The sequence below is a fragment of the Rhipicephalus microplus genome, unplaced genomic scaffold (assembly GCF_043290135.1).
Source record: "Rhipicephalus microplus isolate Deutch F79 unplaced genomic scaffold, USDA_Rmic scaffold_13, whole genome shotgun sequence".
Taxonomy (NCBI): domain Eukaryota; kingdom Metazoa; phylum Arthropoda; class Arachnida; order Ixodida; family Ixodidae; genus Rhipicephalus; species Rhipicephalus microplus.
This window is the reverse complement of record NW_027464586.1, coordinates 12,031,702-12,043,802: the sequence shown is the minus strand read 5'-3', so window position 1 is coordinate 12,043,802 and position 12,101 is coordinate 12,031,702. Positions and strand designations below refer to the sequence as shown.

Here is a 12,101-nt window from a genome sequence, read left to right as displayed (position 1 = left end):
TGCATGAAGGTGAAATATGTTTGCTATCTGAAACAGCCTTGATGAGTAAACAAAGGCTTGAAAGAAACAAATGTGTTAAGAAGCTACCTAATGAGGGATTGAATTATCGGCATCTTTCTAATTGTCGTGATGCGGAAGCAAAATTACCTTTCAAATAAAATACATTACAAAACTACTAAATTAACATGCTAGCGATCACAAATGGTGGTTACATTGCAACACATTATTGCAGTGTTCTATGCAAGACCTAAAGAACTTATAAAGTTATTATTATCAATAGAGAAGCATTATTATACACACCAGCCCTGCTACAATCAATATATTTTTTTATTTGTCTGTATGCTCCAGCTGTGAATGGTGACATTGCAGTGTTGATGGTACACAAATGAGGTGACTACACCGTAATTTCACGAGCTCCACCTAAGCCACAGGATGGTGGCACAAAACACAATGTAACAGCAATTTTAGAACAAAATGTTTAAACATAAATAATAATCATAGCACTGTGAAAGTGTGGCGCTGTGTTTGTATCATGAACGCCTTCTGAGATCGGCGAAATGCTGCTTGAGGCTCCGGCACTGCTGTAAATTTGGAAGGTCACTGCCATAGAACTTATGTGTCCTTCATAGGCACCTGGAAATGAAAATAATTGGCACAAATAATGTCAGAGACACATGTTAGCACATTAGTTCACATGCACAAGAAATATAACACACAGAATGAAACTGAAAATGTAAGGCACACAATCCTTCAAGTTATGCATATGTGAATAATGGAAGGAATGAGTGTATAAATTTGTTCTGCCACATCAAAGAAAACAGCATGCTTACCACAGTGAAAATAACTAGGTTGTCACGCTTTTCAATGGTAGAGATAATCGATTAATATGTCCTTATGAAATTATGATTTAACTGCTTCCTGCACAGTAAAACTTTAGAAACTGCAAGTGAAAGCTCTCATTGTACATTTAATAGTGTGTGCATGTATATCTGCTGCCTTTATACTATACAGTTTGTGCACAAAATTGGCATCTTGAACAATTTTGAGAGTTAAACCTATGTAACTTATGAAGGTTAAAATCACCATGAAAGCAAGCAGGACAAGGCAGGTGCCATTAAAAATCTGTGCAAGCCAGATAATTATAACCGAACTGCACACATATAGGGGAGCAAGAGTACCAGAAATTCGGCTGCTGACCCGCAGGTCGCGGTATCAAATCCCGGCTCCATTTCCGATGGAGGCAGAAATGCTGTAGGCACGTGTGCTGATTTGGGTGTACGTTAAGGAACCCCAAGTGGTCGAAGTTTCCAGTGCCCTTCACTACGGCGTCTCTCATAATCATATCGTGGTTTTCGGACGTGAAACCCCACATATAAATCAAGAATAACAGAAATAAACTGCCAACAGAAAAGTTGTGTGCATGTGCTATCTGTAAGTGCTTACACCTTACTACATACAGCATGCTCATTCCATTTTAAATACCAATATTGAAAATAACTGCTCTATTAGGAATATAAAAGGTAAGGTAGAACTGAACGACCCTACAAAAAGTGACCCTATTATGACATCACGTTTTCTTATAACAAAATTGACTAAGACTCTGAAATATCATTATGCAAGAAAACATCTTCAAAAGAACAATCAAGGTTGAAGTCATATATTTTTAATATGGCTACTATGACTATAACCAAGAAATCGACCTCAACATGGCTAATGTTAGTTTTTAAGGCCTCTGTTCACTAGACAATGAACTATACCACAAAAAGCACAGCGTTCAGCAAAGCACCACACAAAAAAAGAAAGCAGTCCTTTTTGTTATTTACAATGCCTTTAAAATGGTATTTACCTCTACTTCCCGCCTTTTATCAAAGTAACTGGTGTGAAACAAGTTAGCTGAAAATGCACTGTGCCTCCAAAACCTGTTGGTTAAATCTGAATTCTTAAAACATGGTGAAGCTTGCACTAAATTAGGCTCCACAAGCCTTGGAACAGCGAGACTGCATGACTCTTAGGACTACTTTGGTTACTTGTGTTTTGTTTCTGGGCCTAAGCATACAGACAAGGGCTTAACTGAATTGCTGCTAACAAACAAATGCTTTCGAAATTGCCCGAGCGTCAAAGGATGCTCAGACATTTGTTGTTTTTCGCACTGGGCTATTCTACACCAAACATACAAACCATACTGCCTGGCGACCATCACAGATGTATAGTTTAAAAAATGATGGTAATTTACTCTTCTGAAAATAGCTATTTGCAGAAATGTTTTGAAGAGAAAAAAGTAGTGGTCACGTGGGTACCATCAGAATTTCGCAGAATGTCGTGCGGGTGTTATTTGTGAGAAAAATTTCGAAGTACTGCTTTTTCTTGCCATATCAAATTTGAACTACATATTAGGTAAAGGTGCTTCTTAAAGTATTTGAAGTCGAGTAACATTAGTGCAATTTTTCCGCTACATAGGCTTTGAAGAATTCAGCCAAACTGTTTATCGTTTGCATTTCTTGTATGGCAATACTGCACTTTGTATGAATATTTGAGCCACAAATACTCACTGCACAGAAGTTATATTTCACGAAAAAAAATAATGTTAGGTCCAGATTACAAATATCACTATATAATCGTTTTTGTCCACATTGAGATGCAACTTGAGCTGTGTGTTTGTCTAATTGAAAATTACTTTTATGTGTAAGTTGAAAGCAAATAAACAGTTCTTGTTACATGGCAAGTGTTATCATTACAATTTTTTTTTAAATAAGGAAAATAATTTTTGAAGTCTCCTATTGAGGGCCATGGAGAACTTCTGAACGGAAGCTGTCGTATATCAAATGCAGAAAACAGCCTTCATAAGAAAACTTCAAAAATTCATTTCTACTTTAAGACAAAGTGTAATCATATAACTTGCCATATAAAAATAACTGCTTCCTTGCTTTTGATGTGGCAAAAAAATTGCACTAATATTACTGAGCTTCATGCACTACACACAATCACCTTTACTTAATACCTAGACCGAATTTGGTGTAAAAGAGGCAGTATTTTCGAAACACTTTTTACTTTTTATAAACAACACCCAGACGACATCCTGGGAAGTCCAGAAGGCACCAACGTGGCCTAATATTTTGTTCTCTGCGATATATTTTAGCATTTTGCTGTTTTTAATACAGCAACCGAGCACAATATTTTTTTTTCAAAACACATTTAGTACGGTCGGCAAAATGGCTGGGATGTTTGATGTGTAATTGCTTCACTGCCAGCATTTATTCTTCCGAAGCTCAAGCTATCACCTCTCTGTTACTGCCTCCCTCACATACAATGCCTGCATAGGAAAGAAAAAGAAAGGCAGGTCCGACAAAGTTCGCAAGGCAAGATATTTTCATGTTGGATAAATTCATTACCATAAACAGCAGCAAAACAACATTCATTTTGAGTAGTCCAAGACACAAGCTATATACCAGCATACTAAGAGCCAAGCACAAACTTTTCATTTGAACATATGTGGTGATAGACAGGAAGCACTTATTGCAAGACTGATCAGTCTGTAATTAACTGAATGAAGTACAATGCACTGTTCAATGCAACACCACATAGGCATCTTTGCTATAGCAAAGCCATGTGTCATTGATTCATGCACTAGATGGGACAATGCAAATGTAACAAAAAACGTGAAAAAAGAAAACAAGAGAAAAAAAAAGAAGAAAAGGGGGGATGCAAAGTAGGAGCAGTGTAGCACTACTTTTACTTTGCATCCCCCTTTTCTTTCTTCTTTTTTCTTCTTTTCTATCATTTATCTTTTTTTTGCTTCCCTTTGGAGGAGAGAACACTTTGTGTCAGCGCAACCTAACTTGAAAAGAAGCAAAGGCTGCACTCTTCTGCATTATAGGTTTTTTTTTCTCAGACAAACATTTCCAACAGGCACACACGCCTACAGCAAAAGATGATGTCATTACTGAACTTATTTAAACTAACACGCCAAGGATGACAAGGTGACTACTAAAAATTAGGTCCTCCTATCGCAACATCGGCCAGCCTGTCTGAGGCACTTCCACTGTTCACCCTGATTACTAGATCTTTCCATCTGTCGACTCACATCTTCATTTTGGATAACACTAAGACGAGCTTACATGGATGAATACCCACGAAAGTTTAGTGATGTATCATGTATGAGATTAAGCAACTCTGTTAAAAAATTATTGATAGCTTGCTTCCAGGCTTTTTATACTGTAGCCTAAAACTTCGTAATATCTTCTATGCACATGAACCAGATTGACAACGTAATGCACAACATGCTTAAGAATACTGCGAGGAACATGATAACGACAAAACGACCGGCCACCCAAATATTTCGCTGTACATGTTTATAAAATATTCATGTACACCCAAACGAGGTGCTTATGATACAAGCCGAAAAAACCTACAAGTAGGGCCTTGGAGCCTTCTGGAAGTAGACGTGTTGCATTTTTTCTGTGGAGGACTTTACACCCATAAGTGAGGAACAAAACTCCTATATAATGAAGAATGTTGGCAGCTAGCAGTTATAGAAAAACCTAATGCAGCTAATCTTCCCCGACACATCTGTACATTTAGAGAGGTTACGTAGCTTCTGTGATTGTGGCAGTAACTCCAACAGGACCAGTGCGAAAATTGGCACTACTTGGCTAGACAAATGTCCAAACATGCCTGCCCGACTCCCTCTAGCCATCCCGGCTGAATCTGACACATGATTTCTTAACTGCTGGCTGGACAAAAACAAATCCACTGAAGCACTCACAATACACAGCATGAAGTTCCTCTAGAGTGGTCAACTTCGTCTTCTGCGATGAAAGAGCAGCACAGTGTACTGATAAGGCACACCTTGCAATGGCTTTCAATGCCACACAGTGACCATGATGTTCCTGTCGAAGAGAGCTTCGGGAGCTTGGAGGGTGCTTGCTCTTTTCTGGGGGCTGCTCGTGCTCCTCGTTTTCTACTCAAAGTCAACCTGCACAAAGTTGAAGACGAGGCTTTAAGAGTTGTATATAATGATATGCAAATTTTCGCTGAACACACACTTCCTCGTGGCACACTGAGCAATTTCTTATAAAACTTAAGGTCTCGCATATGCAAACATTTACAATCGATCCAAAGATGCACTCGACTCTAAAGGAGCAAGTTTGTTATGTAGTGTATATAAAGAAAGGTCATTCAGCACAACCACAACTACAGTTGCACACGAAAACGACATTTTACACGATCCTGTTTATTTACATGGTCCATTTTATTTTATTTACACGGTCCATTTTACACGGTCTTGTTTTACACGATCTGGTCTGCATGAACTCTTGAACCGGGCACCATATAGATTGAAAGACACACACAGAGTTTGAGACAAACCTAGTTTCCCGTGGAGCATCTTCTTGCACTATAACAACACATCTCAATTTAGTTAGTTGGTCAGAACGAGGAGAAAACAGCTCGCACTTGAAAAGCACGGGCAGAAGGAATGACGCCTGCACCCTGTGCTCCCTGTACATTCTCGTTGAGGGTGCAGTTTTCACCTTATCCTTATGCAATTTCGCATTTATAACATTGTTCGCTGCATAAACTTTGTGGCATTAAAGTGTGTGATACTGTCATGTGTATCCCATGTAATTTATAAAAATAAAATACAAGATAGCTTGATTCAAAAATAACAAAGTGCATCCAGTGCCATGTCCTGTAGCCATTCTTTAGGCAAGTGGCAGAATGATTTATTCTTCAAAACATATCTTACTTGTAACCACTACAAGAGCTAACTCGTGCACTGGCACATTCTGTTTGCCTCTTCAGATTATAAGGTACATTTTTTACACCAGAAAGTCTTCAAGAAGAATAGAAGTGTTGTAATTGTGAAGAAAGAAAAGTAGAAGGAAAAAAGATAACCTGCCCTGTACAGGGACCGAGCCTGCGAACTTCGAATAACATGTCCGATGCTCTATCAACTGAGCTACCATGGCGGCTATCCCTCTTCCATTTTGTACGGTATATATGTGCATTTATACATGGAAGAGTCATTCAGCGCTGCTTGTTACCATTATGGCAAGTGTGGCACACCTTTTTTTTTGCCTACTGGCAATTACATTACGATTGCAATTACGTTACGATTACTTCCAATATCCCTATACTTCTTTGGCAGCATTATGCATCTGTCAGTTCTCAGAAAATCTGCTGTTCAAAGGAGGTGGCAATGGTTCACCCTCCCACCTAAATGCATGTACTTGAACACATGTACAACTGATCAAAAAAAAACAAGTCACACACCGCTAAGATTACTGAGATTCACTGTTTCAGATTCATGAGTAAAGGAAAGAACTATAAATTTAAGGGTTTGTTGTCTTTGTTAAACACATTTTAATGAGAACTAGTAGAAAATAATGCCAAACAAATTCTAGGGGATGTTATCAAAAGTAACTTTAACAAAATTATGAAAAGAAAAGTGAACAAAAATGTAACTTGGCAACGTTTCTTGACAATTGAATTGACATTACTTTTTATAACATCCCTATATTTTACTGGGTAATGTTGTCGGGTAATTCTCATTATTAGAGTGGTGAGTAGGCTGACAAAGAAAGCATAGGGCATTGATACTTCTTTTAAACACCTAATAGTTTGAGGACCTTAAAAGAGCGGAAGCTATATTGAGTAGACCAGAATATTTAGTTGGAGCGAAAAAAAACGTACACACATTTTTACCAGGCCTTTTAACACATTTTGAGACATAATAGTGTATGCTGCCAGTATGTTAAGTACCATTACTTTTGTCACACTATGCACTGTAGCAGGTGTAGTTAGAGTGGTGATAGTGAAGGATTAATCAAGCACGCCACCAACTGTGTTCACATCAATGGTCGCGTATTTTAAAAATAAACCTGCTGTATAATAAAAAAAAGTTTACAGCATTTATGTTTTTATCCAAATCAAGTTAAACCGACTGGGTCAGCAAACCATTTGCATAAAATCAAAAGGCATAAAGTGATTCATGTATTATAACTATGCGAACAAATTTCAGCAACGCAGGGCAAAGTTACAACAGTTCTATTAAAAACCCCTCTCATTGTAACATGCATGAAAAGCACCACACCAGAATATTTTATAGTGCATGTAATATCGAGACCACTAGACTGTCTATTGACCTTTTAGAAGAAGGGTATCTCCTTCACGTTCAAGGGGCAACCACTTAGCCTTTTCCTGAGCTTTTCTGTGAATATTTCCTGAATTTCAGATATCATTAGGATTGATTTAGAGTGAACAGATTTTGCTTACGCATTGAAACCTAGTTCTGTATGTAACTGCAATTATGGGTGCCAAACCACCTCCAATTAATTTTTAACATTTAACTCATTTTTTAACTGCAGCAGCACAACTAGCTGTGGGTGCCCAAAAGTAGCTAGAAACAATACCTTTACCTCTTTGAGCCTTTCGGAAGTGTTCAGCTTCTCAGTGCTCACCTTACAACATTTTTTTTAAATGCGTGTTTGTGTGCCCACTACTCTTGCTCCTTGTACAGTGAGGAGGAGCACATGGCAAGAAGAGACAAGAAAGAAGCATTGCGAAAAAAAGCGAAATAAGCGAGGACCTCTTTTGTATCGTACAATGTGTGTAACATTACTATTGCGACAACATATAGACAAACTATCACGGCTATGCATCCATTGTAGAGTCATACACAGCTGCAACACCACGACTAAATTTCAACCTTGTGTTGGTTTAGTATCCCTTTATAGTGGCAAGCTAATGATATCTGCATTTGTTTGGCACACATTGAGATGCAGCGAAATGTGATATGGTAATCTCATTTAGAATGCACGTCATGTGGCTTCATTGTATATGTGGCCACAAGTAACTCTGGTTGCAAAGCAATATGGCAGAGCCTAAACAGACGTCACCGACCACTCCAATCTGAACTTGCCTTTGCTACTTGCCCATTATCATCCCAGCAAAAAATGAATAATTGAATCTGCTACAGGTATGTGCTAGCTTATGCTAAGGACCAAGTATGAAGGGTGTAAGGGTGTGTTGCCATTATTGAGATCAGTTATTTGTTCAAGAACACTTGCTGTCAAACACAAATACATTGCTGTCGAAGCATCAAGACTCAAATATAAAGCAAAAAGAAGTGTCTCTTTAAAAATTACAGGCCACAAGGTGCAAGATAAATATTTGATATACTTGGGATGTAAGGCACGCACAAGAGGTGCTGCCATATTATACTTTTTCTTGTGTTGAAACCTGCTTGCTTTACTCACCCAACACATCTGTAAAGATGCCGTGAAAACACCAAGGAGCTGATGCAGCAAGGTTGAACACATGTCCAGGGATTACACCATTCCTAAGCAGCCCTACAGCCTCCACAGTCCTGCAACCATTTGTAAGAAAAATATAGTTCTACCCAAAGTTCTTGGTTTACAGACACACATGCAAGACGCATAACCACTCTATAAAAAGTTTGCATGATAATGCGCTGGGTAGCAAAACGGATGCCAATATCAAGAATCCCGGCCTGCCGCTTCTTTCTTTCCGTTCTTAATTAATCAATCCATGGTTAATAAATGTTCCCCCAATGTGAAGTGTACTGGCAGTCCGGTGAAGAATTGCAATGTATTTCAAACACAGTCCAATTCATGGCAAGTAAGCATCCAATAGCGTTTTGTCAGCTGTTCAAGAAAAGAGCATGAAGTTTAGCTAAAACCCAAGTTTTTTATAAACACCATTCAAATTGATATAAAAGTTGTGAGCATTATGTGAAGGAACACGGATTAATCTTTAATCAATGATATCTTATAATGTACTGATATGAATGCAACTAACTGAATATGAAACGATAATTTTTGCTTGAGAATTTAGAGTTATGAACACTATCGCACTTGCCAGCTGCATCTTGTCCAAAACAGCAGCAAGATAGGCTAGTTTCTGTAGGTGAGCAGTAATGAGCAGTGCAAAGTAACAACAAGAAACACCAGTAACAACAGTATGGAGCAAGCGCAGACTGCCAACTGTATAATTTATTGCATAAAAGTTCGCCTGAATATCAGTCAGACAACTCGTGCAAATGAAGGTCCAGTTGGGAATGAACAAGTTACGAAATCAACAATGCCTGCTTTCACTAACAGGACCCTCATTCACATAAAGTATGCAGCGATAGGCCCCTACTGAGGTACGTCACAGCATGATGTCACTGGCACATGTAGAAGGTTTGGCTGGAAAAACACTCCCGCTGGTGGCTCAGCCCGGTACAGTCGTGCGGTGTTTGGGGCAAGCTTTCATTTTTCAAAGCTTACACTTCACGTTACAATGTCGACATTAGCTGTAGTATGTGTCAGCAAACATATAGCTGTGTGGTAAAATATTTGCCACGCTGTCTGTTTATCTTGAAGAAGTGAACACACGTGGTGGCCTGTGCGAGGAACAGTGGCATAGTCTTCAAAAATGTGCATTGTTGATTGCGGCATGTAGTGTGCATTGAAAGGTATTGAGAATATTGGTTCAACTGAGAATATTGTGTGTGGTGTGTGCAGTGTTAATAACAATGTGTCTTGTTTGCGAAGACGTTAGCACTCTTGGCAGGGACCGGTCGATGAAAAAACTTGATTCGACATTTTAGTCAAGGTAAATATGCACTTGACGCGACCATCTGCGAGTGGGTACATCTCAGTGTTTGCGCTATGTGCAGAAAAAAAATTGCATGGTCACCGGGCTGGAAGATACCATTTGCTGAAGCTGCATGTATGAATCGCCCCGACGAGTACGCAAGCCCAATAAAGGTATAACTCGTTTTATCGAAGGCCTCATATGTCTTCATGTAATAAGCAGAGATTCTTGTTTCACATATACTCAGTACCTTTACCGCTCGATATTCATGAAGTGACAATGCAAACAAGTTTGTGTGTTAGGTCCTAAGGGAGCAATGTAAATATGCAAATAAGTTGTAGGTGTCAGATGCAGCGATGTAACTGCGCAAAAGATTACGTATATATTAGGCTACAGGTTTAGAATCGCATACATCTCAGTGGTCTATCAGGAACGTCACAAACAACTTCCTTGCCAACCAGCCCTTGCACAGAGGGAGGGAATGGCTGGCACGGCGCTCGAAGTGACGTCATACTATTTGCAAACATAGAGAGGTTTCTTACTTAGGCAACATTTTGCACAATATATTTTTTAGATGCAAGACTGTACTCGTCCACAATAATCATACTGATGTCTTTTGTTGTTACTTTGTGCTGTGAATTACTAGGCGTTTTGTCACCCTGATCTTTAAAAGCTAACTTCAGTGTTCTCTCTCATATTGCTGACAACTGTGTTGTTGCATAAATTGGGCAAGAAAGCAACACAGAAAGGCTGTCACAATAAATACACCAACATGGGTATTCTCCTGCAAACAAAAGTCGGCACTCCTCCTGTCATTACCCGTCTTCCTTCTCTCTTTGTCTTGTTTGTGCTGAAACAGCCAAACACCTGATGAGTTAGATGAGAAATATTGACGCATCAAAACTATAGGTGCTTGCATCAGCAACTACACAACAGCATGATAACCGCACCCCTGCCACACAGCAGCGAAACATATTTTGAACATGCTGGCAGTGTATTATTTTATAAAAAGCAACTCTGGCAGATTACAAAATCTCCCATTGTGCATGCAAGTTTTCTTCAAAGTCAGGCGTACAATGTAGGTGCTGGCCGGTACATTATTGGTTACAAGCAAAAGCGTCTTGCAGGTACATATGCAGATTGCACGAACACCTCTCTCTCTACACTAGGCACACACATTATATCTTTTAACAAGCACACGCCCCTGTTTAGGGGCATAATAACGCTCCACCGTGAACGTATGCTAATCAACCCACTTAGGCGCTTGGCTAGGTGAATCGAGCCAAGTTACGAGTTGTATCGCCCGCGAACGTAAACAAAATGCTGCTTTCCATCAAATGGCCCTGCAGGCTTCGTTTAATCAACAACGTAGCAAGCGCCGTGTGCGTCTTCTTCACTACACTGCACATATGAAAAAATCGATCACCATACACATGCATGTTGCCGCAGTTGTCTCGAATGAGCTCCAGTAAGGCCGCGCCGATGCGCCATGGCTCTGCTAGCGTTAGCGTTGTCAAAGCGAATCGGCAACCGCACTCGCAAAGGCGCGTAAGGTTGCCGTTTCACGACGCCTCGTTCGAGTGCAGCAACACACACTTGCACTGAGTGGCATATTTGGTCTACATAAAAAAGTGTCCCCCTTACCTTTAGTTTCTTTCACACTGTCCTGAGGGAAGCAACCACAGGCGTCAGCCGTCACCTCGGAGTCCTTCGAGCGCCCGCCCAACCCGCCGATTCCTTGGACGACTCGCACTTGATCCACACTCGAACAACCGCGAGAATAGGGCGCAATCTTAGCACATCACACGAACGAGGAACGGCGCTTCCTTGCGTAAATTTAACATTTCGTGCTCTCGTGTGTAGCAGCGCGAACACAGGAGATAGCTACCCACGGAGACAAAGACAAACAACATGTGGCTTTAGCTGTGAATGGATTTGGCTTGGATATCTGTGTGAGGAAGAAAAACATCTGTCGCTGCTATAAACTAAAAAAATGTATGTTATCTGGCAAAATAACTTTAAAAGTGATAAACGGTTATTCAAAAAACATGTTACAACTTATGAATATTTTCGCAGGTTTTTTTGTTTTTGTTTTAGCAGACGACAGCCTCCTACTGCTTCTACGACAGACGTAGTGTGGTTTCACGTTCGGTGCGTGTCGCCGACGCAAAGCTCTACAGTAGTGATGTCAGAGTTATCAATTCTCAATGAATAATAGGATGGCTACAAAGCAGTAACATTTTGATATAGTGCAGCACGCAATCTTTCAAGGTATGACATTTCTTTGCTCTGAAGCAAATCGAAGCAAGCAGGCCGGCGCAATCAGCTGATGTCGCCACTACGCGAGGCATGGTCGTGCGCAATAACGTCGCGCCCCGCGCTCGATTTGTCATCAAGCGATAGAGCTACTAAGTGGAATACAGCTAGATGCAGGGATTAATGGCGTATCACTCTAATTCCCTGTGGTGGCCGACTCAATCGCGAGAGAGCCCCGGGAAACAACC

The 12,101-nt window shown here is 40.1% G+C and overlaps 1 long non-coding RNA gene across 2 annotated transcripts; it reads right to left on the bottom strand.

Annotated features, from left to right (window-relative positions):
• Nucleotides 1–309: 309 nt before the first annotated feature.
• LOC142784014 (uncharacterized) lies at nucleotides 310–11,524 on the bottom strand. Of its 2 annotated transcripts, XR_012888558.1 has the most exons (4): nucleotides 11,242–11,524; nucleotides 8,256–8,365; nucleotides 4,763–4,972; nucleotides 310–633 (listed from the first exon to the last, which is right to left on the bottom strand). It is a non-coding gene; the product is annotated as an uncharacterized LOC142784014 (long non-coding RNA). The 2 variants fall into 2 exon arrangements; XR_012888557.1 differs by having other exon boundaries at nucleotides 8,256–11,518.
• Nucleotides 11,525–12,101: the final 577 nt, after the last annotated feature.